A 6,953-nucleotide genomic window follows, 5' to 3' on the forward strand; every position below is an offset into this window, starting at 1 on the left:
TTCTGACAGTAAGTTAGCCTTGCCAGATTCTGAACTTTCCATAAATAAAATCGGATAGCAAAGGCTGTTGTGTAGCTGCTTCCTGGTCCGCATCTTTACTCTTCCCACCACCCCTCGTTTCCTCCTGCGTTTTCATGTGTGCGTCTTCCTTAAGGACCCCCTCTAGTGATTTTTTGGGACAGATCTATAAGAAACAAATTCATCCCAGTGTAGTTTTCCTGAAACTATTTCAAAGTTATTTCTAAAGCCTATTTCAAATCAGTGAAGAACTCTTATTTTCTTGCTATTTCTTTTTTAGTACTCTTTCATTGTGGTAAGATATAGAAGATAAAATTTACCATTTTCAAGTATACAGTTCAGTGGCATTAAATAGATTCATAATGTTGTGCCATGACAATAAATACCTATTTCCAGGACTTTTTATTTTCCCCAAACTGAAACTTTGGCCTATCAAAAAATAATTTCCCATCCCCTCTAATTCCTGGAAACCTCCATCATACTTAATGACTCTGTGCCTGTTCCAGATACTTGTGGTTTTGTGCATCTTGTTTCTTTCACTTGGCTTAATATTTCCATGATTTGTTCCTGTCACAGCATTTTAAAGCTGAATAATATTCCATTGTATGGATATGGTATGCCATGTTTTGTTTATCCAGGCATCTTTCAATGGGTCTACAAGTTGTTCCCACTTTTTGGCTATTGTGAAGTTACTGCCATAAACATTGGTGACCATGTGGCAGTTACTTTATTTTATCACTTTTGCTCTCAAAGATTACAGTACTGATGGTTACCAAAGTATCACTGATTACAGTACTGATGGTTATCAAAGCATCACAGTACAGAGACATGTAAATATAAAGGCAAAGAATTGCCATAGCAACCATCATGGTTATAACCTTGTAGCTACAACTTGGCTACTTATATTTTAATGAGATATACATACTATTAATTTAATGCTCACATAAACCCTGCCACTTATTATTAATATTCATACTTGCCTTAATACTTACAACAAACTTGCATATAGATGTTTTACAAATGAAGAAAAGTTCCAGAGAGCTTAATTTTTATACAGGACCAAAAAACTAGAGAAAAAAATAGCACTTAAACTCACTAATATTTCCTAGTAATAAGTAATTGAGGTTTGGGGCCTATGAATTGTAAGCATTAAATTGCTCCTAATTGTGTTGTTTCGATTACATCACCTTTAGCTTAAAGTAAAAATTGTTTCTTCCATGAGTATTAGAAAAGTAGTGTCAATAATAAAAGTTGTTATGCTAAAGAGTAGACAGAGAAGACCAAAGTAGAGTGAGAAGGAGCAGATGTTAGGGAAAGAATGGGTACAGAATTTGAGTGTGTTTGACGGCTAAGAGTTACTGACAGAGAGACTGAGTGGAAAAAGCACTGATGTCATTAAGTAATGATGTCATTGTGATTGTCATGGAAAGAATTCTGGATAGGACTTTGACTCCAGCGGCAGCCCTGCCACTCGTTCTTATCTGCAGAACCAGAGCGATGGACAGGGTGATCTCGAAGACCTCTACCAGCTCGAACACGCAGTCATCTGTACTTGGCATTGCCGTGAGCAGAGCTGACTTGGCTGGCTCCTCCATTGTGTGCAGGTTGGTGCAGTTTAGAACCTGCTGTTCCCTAATCATACGAGCCACCTCTGGCTCATGCTATGGCCAGAAATCAAGCAAGGAACGTGGGTTTGTTATTTAAAATGCACTAGCTCCCCTGGCAGTGCACATTCATGATTTCCTTATACAGCAAGGCAAACAGGTCATTTACTGTAACCAAGTGACCTGAGGCAGGGCAATTCTATACGTGTCTAAAAAAAAGTTTGACATCAGAGACAAGGGGACTCAGATACTGTGAGCTGAATGAAGACTCTTCGGCCTAGAAGAGGCTGCAGAGGCTGCTTCTTAATATGTTCAAGCGGGCAGACACCTACTTACCCTGAGGAAACTTTACAGATAGAACACTGTTCCAAGCCCTTGTTACAGGAAAAGTAACTATGTTGGCTCTTGCATCTGCCTCCATCTCTGCTCCCAAATTGTCAAAACTTCTCATGTTCAAGAGACTGCTGCTCCTGTCTTCTACCTGGTCTAAATCATACCTAATCCTCTATTCTGTGACTTCTCTTGATAATTTATTTTGTCCACTCAATCTCTTTGTCAGTAACTGCTATTCATCAAACATATTCAAATTCTGTACCCATCTTTTCCTAACATCTGCTCCTTCTTGCCCTTTCTCGGTGCTTCTCTGTGTCTAGCTCTTTAGCATAACAGCCTTTGTAGAAATGGGACCAACTCCCTGCTCTCAGGATCCCCAGTTCATCTTTATGTAAATGATTTTAAAAATGGTGATCAACTACTTAGAACAAAAGCTGGCGGTGGCCTTTAAAGAATTACGGGATTCGTTCTCTTAAATAAATAGAACCTGGTTAAAATCAACACTAAAGGCAGCTTTCAGAGGACTAGATGCAGGGCTGCTTGCATTTGGATCCCGGCATTGAGCTGCGGAAGGAAGGTCCCTGCCTACCCAAGACTTCCGAGTCCTTAGCCTCTGGGATCCTCTGGGATTAAAACACAAACCTTAGAATAATGTCCCAAATGTACTGAGCCCAAAGGGTAATTTAGTCACTTTTTCAGACCTCTACAGATTTCATCTATGACTAGCGATAACCTTGTGATGTCAGATTTTAAAAAAGATTTTATGAAGCCGAAAACCCAGAAACATTTTAGTCTGGGTTTGCTAAGAATAGATTTGACTGGCTTGTTTTTGTGCAATGCTCTTGTATTTATTCCAGATTCTCGAATCTGCAGCTGTTAATCAACAGTGAAAGTAGATTATCTCTCAGGAGAAACTGAAGATTTTGAAATAGTATGATATATGGATTTTTTTACTCAGTAATTTCATCTTTTGTGATTAACTTCACAATAAAAAAGTGACATTAAATGAACTGATTTATATATGTGATTGGAAAATATATCTCCTAACAAAATATGCTTTACTGTCTCTATGAGTGAGGCAAAATAAAGTCTAGAGCACCACATACACACCACAAAAAGAAGGCAGTGTAGGTGAAATGTGATATCATTATAGACAGCTAAGTTAAAATTATAGGAAAAAAAAACAAAACAAGCAAACAAAACCCAGGCCTAATGGCACACACCTGTAATGCCAGCATTAGGGAAGCCGAGGCAGGAGGATCACCCCTGGACTACATAGTAAGTTCTAGGCCAGCCTGCACACAGTGAGACTGTCTCAAAACAGGACAGAACAAAACAGAACAGAAATATTAGGGCTAGGCCCTCAAAAAGAGCCCATACAGATACATTACAACTGTGGGTAGAGGCATAGTCAAAGGCCTGACCTCGAGACAAAAGATTAAATGACTATACTTACATACTTCCCCTAGAGATGAACAGCAGTGACTGATATTCTTAAATAGCTGTGGACCACCCTGTGGTAGGGGCAGGGGGCGGACTGACAACTCCCTTTGAGGAGAAGTTCCTGCTCGTCTCAGCTACACTTGCTATGTGACTGGTTTCCCCTTCTGATCCACATTTAATCGATATCACCTAAGCGATTACACGCATAGTCTTGTTGCTTACCATATTTTTGTCTTACCTCATACTTGCCTTGTGATCCCCCTTGAGTCAATGTTACCTAAGCGACTATACTTGAATTTTGTTAGTTGGTTATAGTTTTGTGCCACCTCACACCCACCTTGTGACTTCCCATTAGATCAATGTTGCCTAGGCAACTATACTTTTTATTAGTTGATAACAGTTTTTCCCACCTTAGACCCATCTCATCTCATGGTTTTGCTCAAAACTCCTTTGAAAAGCAGGGTCCTCGGGGGCCCACTTGGGAACCACTCTGCCTCTGTTACAAAGAAGCTTTCCTTCCCCAATAAATATAGCTTTCTTTCCTCAAAAATATTTTCTGCTGTTAAACTCCATTGTCCCCAGAATTCATTCTTTGATTTTAGAGAACATGAACTCAGTAGTAGGTTGGGAGTTATAATATTTTCCTTGTATTGGATTATTTGGTGGTTATGGATCATCCCTGTATCAGTATGCTATTGAGAAATAACCACTAGCTCTAACGTTAAATATATTTATACTTCTTTTATATGTTGACAGAATTCAGATGAAATACCACCTGCTTCATACAGCTCTAATCTGTTATGGAAAAATGTTTTCATAAACTGAGTTGGGAAAAGCCAAATCACAAAGTATAGTACTGGACAATTTAAAACAATTTTTAAAAAATTTCTTAATCTTCCTATGTTTCACTGTTCCCCTGTGAAATCTGAAAAACAACTATTCCATAGCCCTGAATGGCTCTGGACAGCACTTGATGTCACAACTCAAGAATGATAGGAAGTCGTCCTCACAGAGAGAAGGCCTAGCCCAGGGCCATGGAGCCCAAGCAGTGTGGCCATGGTGTCTAAGAAGAGAAGCCCAAGAGACAGCTTGGAGGCAAGTGAATAGCAGGGAGGAGAAAGTGCATTTTGTAAGACCCAACAGTTTTTGCTCAGTGTGGTGGCACAGGCCAGTAATCCCAGCACTCAGGAGCCTGAGGCAGGAAGATCGCCACGAGTTCAAGGTCAGCATGGCAAGAGCCTGTCTCAAAAATAAACCAAGAGAAGAAGAAGAGGAAGAGGAAGAGGAAGGAGAAGAGGAAGAAGAAGAAGAGGAAGAGGAAGAAGAAGAGGAAAAAGAGGAGGAGGAGGAGGAGGAGAAAGGAAGACCAAAGATTTTTCCAAATAAGTAAATTCATAATGAATAATGAAAGTCATGTGAATTCTGGGGCTCCTCGGAGAAACAGCTGATCACAGAGCTAGCAAGGAAAATGTAAGCGGAGCCCGGAGTGTGTGGTTGGTGGAGGAAACAAAGAAATGCTTCAGTAATGAAGACGACATGTCAAAGTACCAAGAAGTCAGCTAGAGAGACCGTCGTGGACCAAACTAGGAAAATTTGAACAATGACATAAACAGTGTGTACAGCAGAAGATAATCTGTTGAAACCTCCTGAATGACGCAGGAAACTCTGATCCACACAGATATTTATAAATAAGCAAACAAATTGAAGGTTGGTAAGGAATAAAATATTTACACAGTTCAAAGTATTGCCTCACAAAATAATTATGCATTGAAAAAGAAAAAAACATTAACTTTACAGTGGAGATGCCCGTGAAACAGCAATTTGGCTGTCACCAAGTGAATATTGTCACGAATGGCACAAATCAGAGTCCTCTGCCGCTAGTAGTATGCATCCCCTCTGACAGTCTTTACAAGATGCATGATCTGAATCTAATCATTAAAAAATCAGCAAAAGTCACAAGAAGGAACATTTTATGAGATCACTGGCTGAGGGACAGAGAATAAGAAACTGTTCAGACTGAAATAGGTTGACTCGGACTTGTCATGACAGCTAAATGCAATATGAGATCTTGGGCTGGATCGTTTTGCAATTTGGGACATTACTGGTGGCAGTGACGAACCCTGAGTGGGGTCTGGGTATTAGCTACCCTCTGGATTTGGATGGCAATATGGGGCTCATGCTGGACAACATTCCTCAAGCTATGCACCAAAACATGCAGGAGACATGAGCTCCCATGTCAGCTTCTCACCTCAGCAGTTCAGGGGAGAAGAAGCATGTGCTGTTCCTCCTACTCACGAGTTGCTGATCAGTTCAAGGTTTAAAAAAATAAAAGTGGAGACCAAAAGGCAGAACTGAGCAAGTTCTCAAGCTTATCTCCATGACTGAATTGAATATCTGTGAAAATATTAAGTAAACAGTGTACTGTGGAGCAAAACAAATGATATCATTTATGAAAATTTTTCAAATACACACAAACAATATATTATCCATGAATACACATATAATAACTATAAAAACATGAGCTATAAAAACATTGGAAAATTGCACAATAAGTTGGTGACGTGATTTTTTGCGGGAAAAAATTTGGGAAAGAAAAGCAGGGTAAGCCATGGTAAGGAGCCCAACTCTGTGTAACGCTTTATTTTTTCTAAATAAATAAAAAATCAAGCATACTAACGGCATGATCACTGTTAATTCTGAAAGATGGAATTCAGAGGTTAAATCATTCTTTGTACTTTATTGTTTTTTAATTTCTCCAGAAATCTTTCACAAATAAAACACAGTGAGGACTGCGTGATATATAGACCGTCTCTGTTTGCATTTACCAAGAAAGCTTGTAAAGTTGTTCTGCTTTGAGAAGTTTGCCAAGTTCATCAACAGAGTTGATACACAAGTGGGCACCACATGCTGTCCTGCTGACTCCTTATAACACGCCCCTTTGCCTGCTATTTGAGCTTGAATAGTTGAATGGTTTTTAATTAAGAACAAACCACAGGAAAAAGCGTCAGCACTCTTTGTGGAATCTCCCTGGAACATGCGAGATGCACAGGGGCCACCCATGCTGGCTGTCCGGGCAGCTACTGGGCCTGCGGCCACCGAAGCTGGACCCTTCCTGCCTGCTTGGCAGTCCCCACCTCTGCTCCGAGGTTGGACCGCAGTGAACTGCGCTGAGCCAGGCCAAGTCATTAGGTCACTGTTACTAAATTCAGAACAGAAGTAGTATCAAGCACAGGTTGTACTAGGTGACATGGGTGTTAAATGGCGCTAAGTAATCAGATAAGACTTCTCTACATTTTGCAAGTGTAGTGAATGCCCCACGAGGGCTGGGCCCGGTTTGTTTTGCAGACATTAATTTGCCATGTCCAGATTCTCTCACCAAACAGCGGGGTCACCGCCTCGACGAGGGACCCTTGTGAGGGTGCCAGCCATCTCTAGGCAATGTTGTTATTTAAAGCAGTTTTCTGAAAGTACTTGTATTATAACTTTGCTGGCTTCACGGGTGGGCTTCTTGTGTAGTCTTTACCATCGTTTTCTGACAAATACATTATTCTTTAA

The sequence above is a fragment of the Cavia porcellus genome, unplaced genomic scaffold (genome assembly GCF_034190915.1).
Source record: "Cavia porcellus strain 051 isolate PalLab524CR breed Dunkin Hartley unplaced genomic scaffold, mCavPor4.1 scaffold_24, whole genome shotgun sequence".
Lineage (NCBI taxonomy): Eukaryota > Metazoa > Chordata > Mammalia > Rodentia > Caviidae > Cavia > Cavia porcellus.